This window comes from Passer montanus, unplaced genomic scaffold (genome assembly GCF_014805655.1).
Source record: "Passer montanus isolate IOZ18808 unplaced genomic scaffold, ASM1480565v1 scaffold41, whole genome shotgun sequence".
In the NCBI taxonomy this organism is placed as follows: domain Eukaryota; kingdom Metazoa; phylum Chordata; class Aves; order Passeriformes; family Passeridae; genus Passer; species Passer montanus.
The window spans coordinates 1893034-1909850 of record NW_024368930.1 but is presented as its reverse complement, the minus strand read 5'-3'; positions in this window follow the sequence as shown (position 1 = coordinate 1909850).

Genomic DNA, 16817 nt, shown 5'->3' with positions numbered 1-16817 from the left:
GCTTTGAAGCCCCATCGGGGCAGTGGTTTATTTGATTTATTATTTTTATTCCATGTACCACGGGCCAGTTTCCTTTGTCTCCCTGAGCAGCAGCAGTTTGAGGAGTGCACGGAAAGCAGCTCCATGTACATTTTGGGGTGTTTTGCCACTGAATTCACACACCAGTGTGGAACCATGGAATGGGTTGGGTTGGGAGGGACCTGGAAGATCTTCTCACCCTCCCTGCCATGGCAGGGACATCTCCCACTGCCCCAGGTGATCCAGCCTGGCCTTGGGCACTGCCAGGGATCCAGGGATCCTCAGCTGCTCTGGGAATTCCATCCCAGCCCTCCCCACCCTCCCAGGAAGGGCTCCGGCAGAGCTTGGGTGCAGAATTCCAGCTGGGCCATTCCAGCTGCTCAGGGAGCTGCTGCTGCAGAGCCCCAGGAACATCTCATTCCAAACTTCTCTCACGGGGCCCTGCCAGGGCTGTCCACCAGAAACTGAGCTGAAACGAGACAAAAGTGCCACAAGTGGGTGATGGCTGAGGGGAGATTCATGCCCTGGAGCTGCCAGAACCCAGCTTTTACTGAGCTCAGCCACAGCATTTACCATCCCCTGAAATTAAAGTGAGAGAGCAGAGACCACGCTGAAAAGGAAGGGCACTAGACTAATTCAGTGCCAGCTCATAAAAGACATTTTTATAAAGGATTTCCAGCAAAAAGCCAATGTTAAAGCAGGGTCTGACCTCTGACCGAGCTGGGCTTGCTGATCCCTGCCCACTTTCAGGTGCCTCTGGAAATTCAGGGCGTGGGGGAGACACAAAGCAAAACCCAGCATGGAGAAGAGCCCAAAATGCCCAGCACACTCTGCTTTGAGCCCAGCAGCAGGAACAGGGACAGGGCGCTCTGTGCCCCCCTTCAAGGGCTGCTCTGGAGCCCCAGAGTGGGTAATTCACCCCAGGAAAGCAGGAGCTGACTGGGGGTAAATGCTTTGTGAAATCACACCACTGTGGCCAGAATTCTGCTCAGGACAAACCCACAAAAGTTTGACAAGGTTACATTAAAGTAAATTTTAGCAATAAAACCCCCATGGTATTTGGTTTTGTCTAATTTTTTTTTTTTTTTTCAGTTTAGACTACAATGCTATCAATTCTAGAAAGAAAAGCAGAGTTTCCAAGTCTAGGTATGTGAGACTTTTTTAACATTTGGAATAGATCCAGTAATTCAGTATCTTAATCCAAAGTCAAACTTTCTGCAGAACTGCAGTTTTATTTTTGTGGTTTAGGTGTATCTGGGAAGTGGGGAGAACAAACTGAATTTTGTTGTATTTGAGTTAGAACAAAATACAAACCCTTAAAACTGCAGTGCCTGAAATAAATATATCTGACTAGGCTGGATTTATGCAACATAAACATAACAAAACAGTGCCAGCAAACTCTGATTTTGTGCCATAAACACAGACTTGGTGTCAATCAGCACATGCCTCGGTTCGTGTTCATTCAATATCCTGGTTTTGTATAGCGTTTTTAAACAGACTGTAGGTACAATTTTAAAATTTTGTTTTTAAATTTTAAATGAGAGAAGTGAGGAAAATGGTTCGCTTGATCCCCTGTCATTTCAGGATTCTTCTGTGCTCTGAACCCGTGAGATTATTTATATGTAAAAATCAACTCCTAGAAAAGACTGATTTAATAATTCTGCTGGAATAACTCCCTTTTGGAGGGAGTTTTGCTCCAGGGTCAGAGCAGGAAGCAGAAATCCAGAGTGGATTTCCCAGGGCGTTTCTGCAGGTCGGGATCAAAGCAGATCTGGTGAGATCCTGTCTGAGGAGATGTGCTGGGGGCTGGTTTCCGTGTCCCTCCCTCTCTGGGGTGCCTTGGTTGTGCTTTGAGAGCAGAAGGAGCTGGCAGCACCTCCCTCCTCTCCTGGAACCATTTAGGGAACCTTTGCTCTCAGCCAGCCTTGCTTCATTTGGTGCCAGTCCCTGGAGCTGACACACACCAAATATTTGAGGTTGTTGTCATATCCTCCCTTAGTCATAATTTGGTCAAATCGCTCATTCAACCTTTATCTTGTTGTCTTCTTTTTGCTTTTTTAATAGATTAATTGACTTTCTATCCCTGAATTAGCAATAGAGCCCTGTAAGCAGATGGGCATAAAGGGGGGGAAGGGGGAATTCTAAAAATCAAATTGAGTTCATATAGAAATATTAGAAGTGGTTTAAATTGAAAGTATTAAGACTAGGAGTTTAAATTCTGTCTAAAGATTGCAAGGGTTGTGCAAATTAATCCTGGTGGGGTTTTTTGTGTGATTTTGTTTGTTAAAAACCACAAACCAAACAATCCTCTCCCCGCCACTCCGGAGCTCCTGAATGGTGATAAAATTACTCAGTGCCTTGAGTTAATTTTTGTCCCGGGCTCTCTGATGGTGATTTAATTTGAGCACACCTGTGATTTATGGGAGAGAATAAATTTCCCCTTCAAACAAAAGCCTGGCTTTGGGAGAGGAGCTGGGGCTGGCAGAGGAGGGGGCAGATGATGCTGGGGACTGATAGCCAGAGTTTATCCAGAGGTGAAAACACATCAGTTATGATCCATTATATCATATATGTAAAATATAAATAATATATATAAAATATATAATATATAATATATAATTATAATATATAATATATAATGTATAATCTCTAATATACAATATATAATACACAATATACAATATAATACATAATTATAATATATAATATATAGTATTATATATAGTATATATATAATGTATATAATATATATAATATATATAAAATATATTATATATATATATTATATATCAGTTATTATCAGTTATAAGCACAAGGACCTCAAATTAAATTGAGGATATTTTCCTGAATTTCCTGGGATTTTAGCCGCTGTCGGGATGGTTTTGGGGCAGGCAGGGAGGCTGCCCTGCATTCCCCCCGTGGAACACCAAGTGTCGGGGGCAGTTTGGGGTTTCCTGTCTCTGGGAGTTGTTCAGCAGCTGATCACTCCAGAAATAGCCGGGAATAGGAAATTCCTGCCGCAGGGAGAGGCAAGACCCGAGTGAGGGAGATGGAGCTGCTGGAGGTGTTTGCTGTCACCCTGCGGGGTTTGGGCTCGCTGGGAGGGATGCAGGTCCTGCTCTCCATCACATGCCCAGCAAAAAAAAAAAACAAAACAAAAAAAATTATATATTTTATATGTTATATTTATATTTTATATATTTTATTTATAATTAAATATAAATATGTTATTATTTATATTTTTATTATTATAAATATATATTATTAAATTATATTTATTTCTATTTCTATATATTTATATGTTTTTATATATGCATTCTTATATTTATATATTTATATATATTTTAATATATTTATATATATATATAACCACCAAAAAGTCCCCCAAAAAAACCCCCCAAAATCTGCCTTTCCTCCCCCCTCGCCGCCTCTGTTTCCAACACCCAGTTGTCCATTACAGACTGGGGAAATGCTGCTTTCCAGGGGGATGCGAGAGGCAAACTTTACAGGCTGGGGGAGGGGAGCAACAACAAAGCATTTATTCTTCCCTTCCCCTCCCCCAGGAAGGGAGGAAGCAGAGGAGTGGTGGCAGAAGTAGGAAGAAGAAAGGAATTAAAAAGTAAAGACAACTTGAAAGTGGAGTAAGGAAAGGAATTTAAAGGGGAACTGTACGATTTTAGCAAGAGGAGACAATGAGAGACAATTTAGGCAGCCAGTGACTTTAATTTAATTAAATTGAATTGAATTGAATTGAATTTGCTGAGCGCTGTCCTGCTGACAGCAGCTGGGTTTCCATTGATCCCCAGCAAGGTGTGGCGCGAGGTTTGGGATGCAGAGATGGTTTGTGTAACATCCCTGCTGCTCACACACACGCACACACAGAGTTTCACCGCAGCTTTCATAACCTTCAGTGGGTGTGAGCTGATTGCAGGAGCAGAGCAGCCTCCTTTGTGTGCTGGGCTGGGGATTAGCCCAACCACCTGTTACTAAAACATGAAACTCCAGCAGAACATCCCCAACCTCGCAGGGGCACCTCGGGGGAAGGATGGAGGAACGGCTTCTGCCAGGGAACAAAACTTCTGTTTTTCAGACCCTTCCCCGGCTGTCCCCAGGTGCCAGCTCTGCCTCTCTGTGATTTTTGCACCCTGCCCTGGTGCACACACGTGTGGGGACACACGGGCACACTCTCTGCTGCCCGGCCCCTCCCTGGCTGCTCTGTCGGAGCACATTTGTGCTGCTCGGGCTGCTGTAAGCAAAGTTTCCTTTCCACACCTGAAATCACCTGCTGTTCCAGTTGTGGGTGTAAGGGCAGCTCAGGAAAAATATCTATTATATTGACCAGTTCTGACCTGGGGCAGAACCTCTCCTGATTTTCCTGATCTTTTCTGATTTTCCTCTAAAACCCTGGTTTTAATCACAGAGCTCTTGTTTCATTTGGTTGTCATTACTCCTGAGTACAGCTGCCTTGAAAAGTTTGCAACTCATAAGGTTTCCTTTTTTTTGTTGTTTGTTTGTTTGTTTTTTTGTTTGCCTGCTCACTTCCAGCTTGCTTTGGGTCCCGGGAAGATGAAGATTTTTAATTTGGGATGAAGATTTTTTCATTTGGCTGCAGAGCAGCCCCGCAGCCCTCCAGGAATATTGACAAGGACAGCAGGGAAAAGGCAGGAGCTGGAGTGGCCCAGCAGCTGCCCTGGGCTGGACCTGCCCCAGCCCCGGTGCCTGCTCGTCAAACCCAGGATGTTTTAAATAACACATCCCAGGCCTGGCCAATTGGGGTTGCCCAACAAAACCTGGCTTTGTCAGAAACTCTCTGCCCAGCTTCACTTTTGGTAACGTGCTCCATCTACCCCAAGAGAGTGAAATCCTCTTCCAGGGGGCAGGGAGTGTGTGAATAACTGATAATGCACCCCAAAGTTCTCCCACTGGGAGCAGCAAAAATCCATAAATGTATCCCTGAATTAGATCTGCAACTATCATTCAGTTTTGAATAGAATCAAACCTGCTTCTCCCATATCTGTGTTTGGGCCTGAATTTCTGTTCTGGGAGCTCTCAAAGCAGAGGCTCAGTGAGAGCACCAAAACCAGGAGGGTTCCTCATTCCTGGCTCCTCCCTGCAGGGCAGAACACCTCGTTTTTTACCTGTACCTGCATACCAGCCTGTTTACTAGCTGTAGGAAACCGGTTGTAGAGCCTTTGTACCTGGGCTTAGCAGCTGTAACAGGAGCTGGGGGTGTGTGGAAGCTCAGCCTCCTCTTCCTCATTCCCTGGCAAAGCTGTGCCAGGACACACTTGGCAGCACGGAGTTGTCCCTGCCTCAGGTTGGCTTTTCCCATTTCCTTAACAGCGAGGTTTGGGGTTAAAAGAGGAAATAAAAATGTGCAGCTATTCCTGTCTGAAAAGCAGACCTTAGCTCCCGGTGGTTCTTTTCCTTTCAAAACGCGAGCAAGATTAAAAATAAAGAAGTGTCAGTGTGCTAATGTTTCAGTTTCTAATCAGTTCACAAATGGCAGGAAATTAACTGGCTTTTCATGAACATCTGTTCCACTTCTGGCTTGAAAGGTTGGAGGCAAATGCTATCTGTCAAATCTCATAGTGAGAATCAGCAATAAATACACTTTTCATTTTCCACCCCCATTTCTCCGTTAGCCATTCAAAACAGGTCATTGTAGCCAAATGCAGGTTTCTTTTCCTCCTGTGTTTTTTTGGGGGGTGGTTGGTGGTGGAGGGGATGAGGAGCTGCCTCAGAATAAGGATCAGGAAGAAGCTGGTGATTGCAGTGCTCTACACCTGCTGGATGTGTACAACACTTACCCTGAGTTCTTCCCGGGTGAAATGTGCTTTTCTTGAACATTTCACAAGGGCTTGGGAAGCGGAATCACTTTTTCCTGGTATTATTTATCTTTGAGTGACTTGGGGAACTAAAGGTCTTGTTGCTGCAGCAACAGTCTCTATGGGGATGTCACATCCAAGTGACTTTATTTAATCACCTTTCCATGCCTTGTGTGCCCAGCTTCTGCAGGCTCCCCAGACCAGGTGTAACTCACTTTGTGCTGTTTATTTTCTCCAGGTTCTGGGGAATTAAAGAATGTCCAGCCCCTCTGGGAGTGGCTTTGTCCCCCAGGAGAGACTTTGCTGCCACACTGGGACTGCAATGCTGGCACATTGTGCTCTTTTCTGTGCTGGGTGCTGTCCCCTCCTTTTAAAACTGGACAAATATCCCAGTTTTCCTGCCCACTGCTATGAGGGAATAGCAGTGGTAAGGAATTGACAAGGCCAGATTATCTGGAGTTTGTGACAGCTGTGCTCTTCTTGGTTCCCTGCACACACACGGCTTGAATCCTTGGCTGAAGAGACTTTGGGATATCTCCATTAAACTCTTGTAACAGCTGATTATTCCTGAAATTGGTTTCAGTAGCAAATCAAAGAAAAGCTGCTCTGGAGAGCAGAGCTGAGCAAAACCTTAAGCAATGCACAGACCACTGGGTTTTGAGCAATCCAGAGCTGAAATAGAGAATGACAGCGCCCATAATGCAACAAATGGCCTAAAAAGCACCAAAAGCTTCCCAGATTCCCTCGTGGGGTCCAGAGAGGAGAACGTTAATCAGGCCAGACAGAGGAATCTGTAACCAAACAGGTTTGGCCATTACACAAGAACAGCAGGCAAACATGAAACTGGAGGAAAAGATCTTTATCAGCCCCTCGCATGCAAAACCATACAGGGGAAACTTGGAGTGTTCTGGGCACTGATCAGCTGCAGAGGGAGGTGGGACCTCGTTTTCTCTCCTTCCTGGCAGCAAATCCCTGCTCCCACCCAGCAAAGTTCCCCTGCTTTCCTGCCCAGCGTCAGCTCTGCTCTTCCCACCAGTCTGGATGCTTGAATTGGAAAAGGATTGGGGCTTTATGGGGCAGACAGGCTCAAAGGGCTTCAGAAATGTGAATTTCTCTTAAGCGGAATGATGAGGTTTTGGAACAACTGGTGCACGCTGTCTTTAGTCACAGGATGAAGCTCCTGCTGGTCTGCAGAGCTCAGGCAGGGGCACCAGGCTGGTTTGGGGTCTCAGGGTGCCCTGAACTCCTGCAGAGCTCAGGCTGGTTTGGGGTCCCAGGGTGCACTGAACTCCCTCTGTAGCTGCTGCTGTGTCTGTTTCCCACAGAAACACCTCCCTGATTTGCCCTTTCCCTTTTTCTGGGCATGGTTCTCCTCAGCCTTGTCCAGAGCTGGCCTCGCCCAGCAGGAGTGTGGCTGCAGAGACATTTCCCTGCTGCTCCCATCCGCCCAAATCCATGCAGGAGCTGCTGGTCTCCAGCTGGAAAGGCTTCTCAAAGAAGTCCTTGCTCACGTTTAGGAGGATTAGAAGCCTCAAAGAAGTGGTGGAAAGGGGTGCCACTGGCAGAAGACACCCAAAACGATGGTCAGTGCCACAGCTCCTCCCCTCTGGGGCTGCAGAGGTGCCCGTCCCTCTGTCTTGTCACTGCTCCCTGCTGCCTGGCGGAGGTTTAAAAAGAGTATTAGTAATTTGTTATTGCTCAGCTCCAAGTTCTCAGAGCTCCCTGCAAGGCTGGGGAGTAACTGTCCTTGCCTGGCTGGTGGGAAAGTGAAGTGGAGCAGATGTGCTGAGAGATAGAGATTTGCTCACGCCACCAGGGTCAGGTTTCCTCAGTCTATTGAAGAGTGCCAGGCTCATCTTGTTCTTTCCTCACCAGTTAAATAATAATAATATACACTTTGTGCTGCATGGCTGCTGATTTCTATGTTCTTATTCAAACAGACGCCCAGGTCTGGTTTAATGAAAGGACAAGAAATATTGTCTATTAATGAACTCTGAATAATTATATCGTGCTCTGAGCATTGAGTACAACAGTGCTCACGAGGGGAGGAAAAATCATTGGGCAAGGAAAATAATTGTCTCACTGGCAATTATCATTAAAGTATTAAAGAAACTGATGTAGTTCTCATTAAATAATCTCTCTGGAAGCCTTTGTTCCCTAATAAAGTGCTCATCTCATGAAGTGCCATCAGGAGCACAGTAATTTGATTTGGTGATGAGCCTTTACCTGCTTACAGGAGAATTGCTTGTAAATATTAATAATGGATTCTCACCAGGGGAAAAGAAGGTGCAAGAGACATTCTGAAATTAGGAAAATAAATCATTAGGTGCCCTCCTCATCCTCAGTTCTTGATGTCTTCATGACATTTACAGCACAGTTTTTCCTTGACTGCACAGTTTATCTCTCTGAAATGGTGATTTTTGATTTGCTGTTTCTAGTCAGGATGGACTGTCTGCAGTTCAGTGCTTACACTGAGTTTTTCCACCCAGTCATTACTTGGAGTTTTTAACCTGCAGGTGAATCTCCCCCCGTGCTCCCCAGAGCCTCCCACACAGACTGGGCGGATGGGAAAAAAAGAGGTTTGCTCTGGCCAAAAACACATCACAAATCTGCCATTTCCACCATTTCAGAAATCCTGGAGCACCTCAAGCCAGGGCACAAACACATTTCTGCAAATCAAAATGCCAGGAGGTTTCTGGAGCCGCTCTCCAAAATGCCAGGGCACTTGCTCCACTTCCTGAAGGCACCTCAGCCTCCTGTGAGCACAGCCTGAGAAACTCGGAGCTCTACAGACCTGCTCTCGATTTCTGGTGTGTCCCAGAAGAAGCTGTGGGTTCTTGAAAAACAGCCCCAAAAATAGCGTGAATCTTGTAGTTTCATTTTCCAGTGTTGTAGATCTGCCTTAACAGGAAGCCTCAGAAGGAGAATTAAAGGGTTTTTTTAATATTAAGTGGTTTTAAGATATTAAAAGCTCTGTCTAGAAGGCAGATGACACATCCCTGTGCCTGCACACCCTGGGCTGAGCTTGCTTTGGACTCTGCTTTCTTTGGACTCTATCTAACACTCAGGTGTTGATATGATCAGCTCCACCAGGAGCCTTTCATCCCTCCCATTTATCTTTATTTTACTGCAGTTGGCAGCAATAAATGAGGGATAAGATGCTACATTTGTCCCTAAATGATATCAATTTATGATTTCATGCTGTGGGGTCAAAGTTTCCTGCCTGGCTCTGTACTGAGTGTGGCCTTGTGGGGCCCTGAATGGCTCCTTTGTGCTGCACTGGGAAAAGCTTACCTGGAGCTCATGGAACAGCAGTCAAAGAGACACTCTTGGGTGCTGTGATTGTTCTTCTTTCAGCCATTTAAACAGCTCTTTACAGAGGAAAAAAAAAAACCAAAAAAAAAACTTATTGAAAAATAGGTAAAAACCAGGAATGTTTGTCTGGTTTTGTGTGGGTGAGGATTTCTAATAAAAGTTCCAGGAATTTTTTATGTGTCTTTTCTGTCCATTTTATTTCCTCATTGCTCACGGGTATTTTTTGACTATTAACACTAACCTTTGTGTCACCCACATCCTGGTATGCATCACCACGTGCTCCGTATGAAACACGAGAGAATCTTTATTATTATCAGAAACACACAGGACAATCATTTCTATTTGCTTCATTTATTTCCACTGAAAAGGGCGGGGTGAGGGACCTGTCCTGGAAAAGTCCCACACGAAATTCTCTGAACAAGAACTGTCTGTGGCACGTGGGACGTTCCTCAGCCCGTTTAGAGTGGGGGGAATTTTCAGATCAAATTCTTCTTTAAAAGCTGCCTTTCTCAGCAGGGTCGGTGTTCTCTGCCCTCACCTCAGCTGGGAGGTTTTGGGAATATTGGGAATTATGGGATGGTTTGAGTTGGGAGGGACCTTAAATCCCATCCAGTGCCACCCCTGCCATGGCAGGGACACTTCTGCTCCCAGCCCCAGCCTGGCCTTGGGCACTGCCAGGGGTCCAGAACAGCCACAGCTGCTCTGGGAATTCCATCCCAGCCCTCCCAGCCAGGAATTCCTTCCCAAAATCCCACCTTTCAGTCTGGAACCATTCCCCCTTTGCCTGCCACCACAGCCCTGTAGACAGGAGCAGTTCATTTCTTCAGGTCTTGTCACTGACCTCTGGGCTCTGTCCTGTTTGGATTGCTTTTGGCCCAGATAATCAGGATTTTAACCATAAATTTAATCTGCATTTACACCAGAGTGAGGGAAGAGCAGTATTATGGGATGCAGCAGATGCTGCTGGGTTTAGTTCAGGTAGCACAGGTGAAATGACTTTAATGGGAAGAGCCAGCAGGAGGAAAATCCTCTGTGTTCAGGATATTCTGAGGCATTGCTCCTTCTCCCTTACACCTCCTCCTCCACCCGTGGCCCTGAGTTCTGCTTCCAGACCCAGGGAGAGCCAGGTGAGGCCAGGAGGGTTTTCTGACCCCTGCACACACAGCTGGGATGCAGCTGGGAAGAGAATGCCCAGGTGCCTTGCAGGGTCTGTGCTGAGGTTTTCCCACTGTAAAATGTGAAGTTTTCCCACTGTAAAATGTGAAGTTTTCCTGCTGTAAAATTAAGGCTGTGGCACTTATTTAGCACGAACCCTTATGCAGAAGAGGTGTGAAAGCACTTCATGGAATTCCACTTCTGTAATGACAGCTACTGTGTAAAAAGCATTAAAAAAAATAAATATGTAAAAACCTGATGTTACTAAATGTAAGCATTCTACAGAATGTTACAGCCCGCCATGGAATTTCAGAAATTTCATTTTATCCAGAAGACAAACAGAGGAGGGAGTGGAGCAAAAAGCACACAATTTTTATCTCCACGCTCCTCACTTCTGCAAGGGGGAGGTGTGCAGCAGAACAAAGCCAGGCCCTCACCCTCACAAAGGGGAACCTCAAACTCTCATTTGCAAAGCTCTGAATGTTTTGGGAAGGGTGTCCCAGCAGTGTTTCCACTCTGAATCCTGGCTCTGACCACAAACAAAGAGCACCCAGGATATTTAGTGAAGTGACTTTGTCTGGAGCTGGAGAAATCCCTGGGGTGTTGCAGCTCTTCTGAGAACCCCAAAGCTTTTTGTCACTAATTCAGCACATACCTGAACAAAAAAAAAAAAAGAAGAAGAAGAAGAAAAGAAAAGTTGCCTGACTGGTTTTGTTGTTTCAGCTGTGCTGAAGGGGGAAGCAAACAAAGCTTCAGCATTTCAATTAACCTTCTACTCTGACGATATTTTCAAGTAAATATTTATCAGTGTTGGTGCCCCCCCAGTAGCTCAGCTCCAGCATTTTGTATTTCACACATTCTTTGCTGCTATCAGAGACAAGGATTTCTCTCAAGCAGGAAATATGTCGCTCCATCCTTCCCCAGCTCTGGGTTTCTTGTCTCCTCTGCTGGAATTTGTCCAGCAGGGGAGGTCTCACCTCTCCTTTTTAGCACTTGCCCAGATGAATGAGTGCTGGTATCAGGGCTGCCTGATCTCAGTACAACCTGCAGAAAATGTAGGTTATTTTTTCTGCTCTCAGGAAGTGGCTGCCAGGCCCGGAGCCCCTTTCTGCTCCAATGGTAGCAGCAAACACCAAAGGATGTCAAACTCTCCTCTCTCCCTTTCTGCTCCGCTCTGGCCTTAAGAATAAAGATTTACTCTGCTGTTTGCAGCTGATTTTAGCAGAAATTTATCCCAGTGCACCTTAGTGCTTTCAATATTTTCCAAAGATCTCCCAATTAAGTGGTAATAATCCCAAATGCAGCACTCAGAGCTGTGGTGTTTATTGGGACTTGGCAACTTCAAAGCAGCAGCAGCAGCCCTGAGATTATCCAATTGCAGCTCCTGGCAGCAGCTGTTAAATCTTAAATTGCTGAAACATTATCTCCCGTGCAGGATGATAGAGCCAGGCAAAGCCCTCTGTAAATGTACAGGGACAAATCTGAAACTTGCATCCTTTCAAACTTCAGGAAAAGGAAAAGTTAACTCAAGGGGGAAAGGCCTTAGGAAAGTGATCAGCAGACAGCGTGGAGACAGCTTATCTCTTTGATCACTGGATACTGGTTTTAAATCACAGGTAAACAGGCTTTTGAAGTATTGCAGACTATTTAATCTCTAACCACCGACATAAATTATTTTTTTGTACCCGTTTTAATCAGGAAAAGTGACTATTTCAGCTTGGAGGGAAAGTGTCTTCAGCCAGGTGACCCGGTGATGCTGCAGGGTGAGTGTTTCACCCCACCCACAGCAGCGAGGCACTGAACACTGGCAAAGAACTCCAAAAACTCTTCTCTAAGAAGACCTTTTATAGCTGTGCCTGCAAGGGCTAGGAGTGCCTTCATTGGTATTTATTCTGGGTCTGACCAGAACATTCAGTTGCTACAATTAAAACACACGCTCGTATTTCTGTATTTCCCTGCACCACTTTAAAATCTGCATTTCTGGTGGTGAAACACTGGCCTTGCAGAATTAGGGACCAATGTGTGATATTTTCTGGCTCTTGGAGCAAATTTGCTTCTTGATATCCCTCCCCGTGCATTCTTTTCCAGAGTGTGATTGTTAAAATCAGGGAGCAATCGCTGGAGGAAAGAAAAGCTAAATGAGATTAAAGTTTGAACTGGTCTTTGATTTGCATGCAGATAGCACCATTGAAACCTCCCTTTCTTACAGATTTTTTTTTTTGTTTCCTGCTCTAAATCTGTGTCTAGTGAAGTTCTAACAGCTCAGGGGAGGTGAAGTTGATTTATTGGCGGCTTAGGGCTGTTACAAATGCACTTCTCTCATTCAGTCACTCAGGCTTGAGGTCAGATCGGATGGGCTGCAGTTACAATTTGTCTGCAGTGATGAACTTTCATTATCTTAATATCCCAAGCAAGGTACCTGCTAGCAACAAAACCACTTCCTTTGTATCACTGGGTAAGAAAAACAACCCTGGGTCTGTGTATTATTATCTGCCAGAGCTTAAAATCTGCACTTCCTGAAGAAAAAGTAGCAGAAAATGAGCTCGGTGCTCAGCTGGGCAAAGGGGTTGAATATTTCACAGGTTAATCTCACATTCTAGTTGGTAAAACTCTCAAAAGTTAAATCATTTCATTCCTTTTGTGTGGCTTTAGTGGGCAAAACTTCAGCAGGTGGAGGGAAAGAGCAAAAAGTAAATGCAAGAAATTGTCAGGCAGCAGCTTGGAGATGGCTCTGACGTGAGAAGCTCTGTGGGGAAGAGGTTCAGGTCTGTGTGATCATTGCAAAACTTCTTTTTCTCACAGTGAATTGAAATAATTTGATCCAAACCTAAATCCAAAAGGTAGTTTTGCCTCAGGACATTTTTGCATCCCTAAAAACGCTCTTTGGTTTGTTTAAGGACATTTTGTGACTTAGATGCTGAGGAAAGAGGAGGAACAAGAGCCATTCTTTTGGTCTGTGTTAAGATCTTCGTGGTTCTGTTTTGACTGCAGCAATTAAATACAGAGGTGCTCAGACTGAAAATGTTATTTAGGATAAGAACTGGGGAGAAAGTGAGAGATTTTTCAAGGTTAACCGTAAAAGCTCTATCTAAAGGCATAACACAGCAAAATTCCTGTGCCCAGCCTGTCTGGAATATCTGATTCCCTGCTCAGTTCTGCAAGGACTGAGCAGCAGAAGGAGAATTTGGGGGTAAAAACCACGAGCTGAGAACTTCAGGTGTATCTGAGAACAGAAACAGCCACAGAGCTGTCGGTGCAGCAGGTTTTTTCTTATTTCTTATTTCTTTTTTCTTATTTCACACGGGATGTTTTCTGCCCACAGATGTGGTGTGCACTGTCAAGTCATCTGTAAAGCAATTAAAAGCTTTTTGTTGTAGCTCAGAGCGAGGAAGTTTCTCCATGCATTTTTAATGTGGGAATGGATCCATTACACCCCGATGTGGACAGGCACTAACATCCAGTGGTATCTCCTCATTGATTAAATATCAAAGCAGTTATTATTTGTGACTGATCTCCCTCGAGGAGCACAGAACATTTTGGTGAGACAGCTCACAGAGTGATGTTTTAATGGATTTTAGAAATGCCAGTACAAGGTGTGTGCCATGAGATGTTGTAGCACACACATCCCGAGGATTTAAATCCAAATTATACACACCGCCCCCTTAGAGCTGCACTGTTCCTTTTTTCCTGAGCTGCACAAACACAGAAGTAAAAAACAGCTTGGGAAACACGTGCCTGCACTTCTGCAAACGCCACAGCTCGGGGGTGTGGAAGTAAGGGCACAGGGGTGTTCTCTGCACTTTTATTGAATTGATGCATGCGTGGATCCCCACAGCCCTGAGGGAGGTCAGAGCATGGAGGGGAATGGATCCCAAATGGATCCCAGAATGGTTTGGGATGGAAGGGAGCCCACCCCATCCCATCCCATTATCCCATCCCATCCCATCCCATCCCATCCCCTCTCACTGTCCCAGTTCATTCAGTGCTCAGAGAGAGAAGTGCCAAACACCTCTGGAAGACAGTGACAATCCAGATGTTTCTTGATTTTTTTTTTAATTATTATCAGCTCTCCTTGCTAATGACAAGATTTTATCAAGAGGAATCCCCGAGGCCACTCAGAACTGACTCGTTAGCTGAGTAATTTCAAATCAAATCACTGCTTTTCTCATGAAACAAGGCTTTCACTCGGCTCTGAATCTCAAACCTAAATCTAAAACCAGAACTGGAGAGAATGGGAAAGTTTCTCTTCCTTGCTAACAGCAGCTCAGTGTGCAACGCTGAGGAAAAGGAGAATAAATCAGGAGAGCTCAGCTGTGCACTGAAGGAGGAATGGCTTTAGTGCAGGCAGATCCTCGGGTCTCACTTGCAGAAAAACAAGGAATGAACCCAAAATTGAGCTGTGAGCAGTTTTCACACGGAGGGTTTGATAAAGCCCGAGTGCTGGCATGGGCACGGGGGTGTTTGTGCCTCACACGGTGCAGCTGTGCCAGAGCTCGGGGGCACCTGCAGGACCCTGCCCATCCTCACTGTGCCTCCAGGGCGCCCCAGGAGGGGCCGCGTGCTGCTGGGCTTGGGCTGCCTCAGATCCTCCCTGAGCCCCGGGTTTCGTCTGTAAACACAGGAAAAAACACAATTTTCTAGTCAGGAACCACTCATTGAAAATGGTGCTTTCTGGTTAATTCGGAATAACAAAGATATTTTGAGTAGTTATTCTGATTTTTGTGATGAACTGGAGCAGGTAGGAAGACAAACCATGTGCCTGGAATTGTTCAGCCCTCATAATTGTCATTGTATCTATAAAATATAAATGTTATCCTGTGTGAATTTATTTTAAGCAATCAATCAACTGTAACTAAAACAAATAGCAACAAAACAAACCCCAAAACCCCCAAATGCTGGGCCATTTTTGTTGCAATTCTAGTTGGTTGCTGTCGATAATAGAATACTACCAATTTTATTGAATAAATCGATTTTTTTAATGAAGAAGAGCACAGAAAACCCAAAAAGGAGCAATTTCAGCTCTGATCTCTAATCCTGTTCTTTGCTGCTTTGTCTTCTATCACTAAAATTCAAATGAAAACCATGGAAAGCCAAATTAAATAAGTTTTGTAGGTTATCTGAGTAATTCATGTGTTCAGTCTCTCTGTTTGCAGGTCACTGCTGGCCCTGCCCAGCTCCCTCCCCTGCAGGATCAGACACTTTCTCTCTGCACTGCTGTCCCTGAGTTTCAAAGCTCCAGCTCAACGATAATTTTACAACTCTGGCACTCTCAGCCTTGCTCAAGCAAAGAACACAATCTTGAAATCCAGCTGAATTCAACACTTGTATTTATTAACAAAGTGGCACCCGGCCAGAATTCCCAGCACAGAACCTGTTTGGCCATAATGCTGCCTTTGTGAGGAAATCTGAATTTCTGGAATTCAGACCCACCAATTTGCTCAATGAACCAGAAAGCATTTCTATTTCGTGGCAGGAGGAATTAGGAAAAATTACCAGCCTTGCACTTTTTTTTTTTCCTCCTGAGTTTTGTAATAAAATTGGTTTTGAACTTTATTCTTCTGAGTATTGGGGTGTTCCTGTACATTCCAGGCATCTCAGGATGACCACATGAGAAGGAGGAAACAAAAAAAAAACAAAAACAAGCCAGTACTGAAACAACAGCAAATATTGTAATTTCCTAGTTTCTTTTTCCTAGAAATAACCTCAGAAATCCTTCCTAAGTAAAGATGTTGGGTAATGGAGGAGATTTATACAGTATAACTGAAAATACTCTGAAAAGATCAGCAGATTTTATTTTATTTTATGTAATTTTATAATTAGAAAGAATAATTTTTCAGAAGTGGCAAAAGGAGGGTTGTTGAGCTTTAGTTTGTGTCTCTTTTGAGAAACAGGCACTGCTAAAAAGCATTTTGCCTTTAATTGTTCCTCTTTTGTGTTTTTGTTTTGATTTTCTTCAGAACAGCAAAAGGAATTTTATCCTCTCTGAAGAAGTGTGAAAACTTTTCCTGTAATTTCTTGCATTAATCCAAGAGGCAGCACAGTTTGGACAGTGCCAGAATGTCCCACCATTAACATGTAAGTTGATGAGTTTGTTGGGTTTTTTTTAATGTTTAACAAAAAAGCACCATTTGTTGTTTGTTGCTTGGGGGAACATCCCTTCATGACTTCAACTTTTGGTTATTATAACAGTTATTTCACTAAGGCTGACTCTATCAGTGTTTGTGTTTGGGAGCTGCATTTGTAACTAAAATTAGAGGACCCCTTGATAGAAACATAAATATTTATATGAATGTAACTTTTTGATAAAAAGCCTGTGTATCTTGCATGTATCCATGAAAATTCAGGAAAAACAACTTGTTTATTTCAACTGTCATAATCCTCATTGTTTTGTTCCTGAGGTTTGATTTAGAAGTGCTCAGAAAAGATCAGAGATCTCGTAACCAAAGAACTCAGGCTGAGCTGAGGAGATGTTTTGCTGATGAACTCCCCAGACATTTGGTA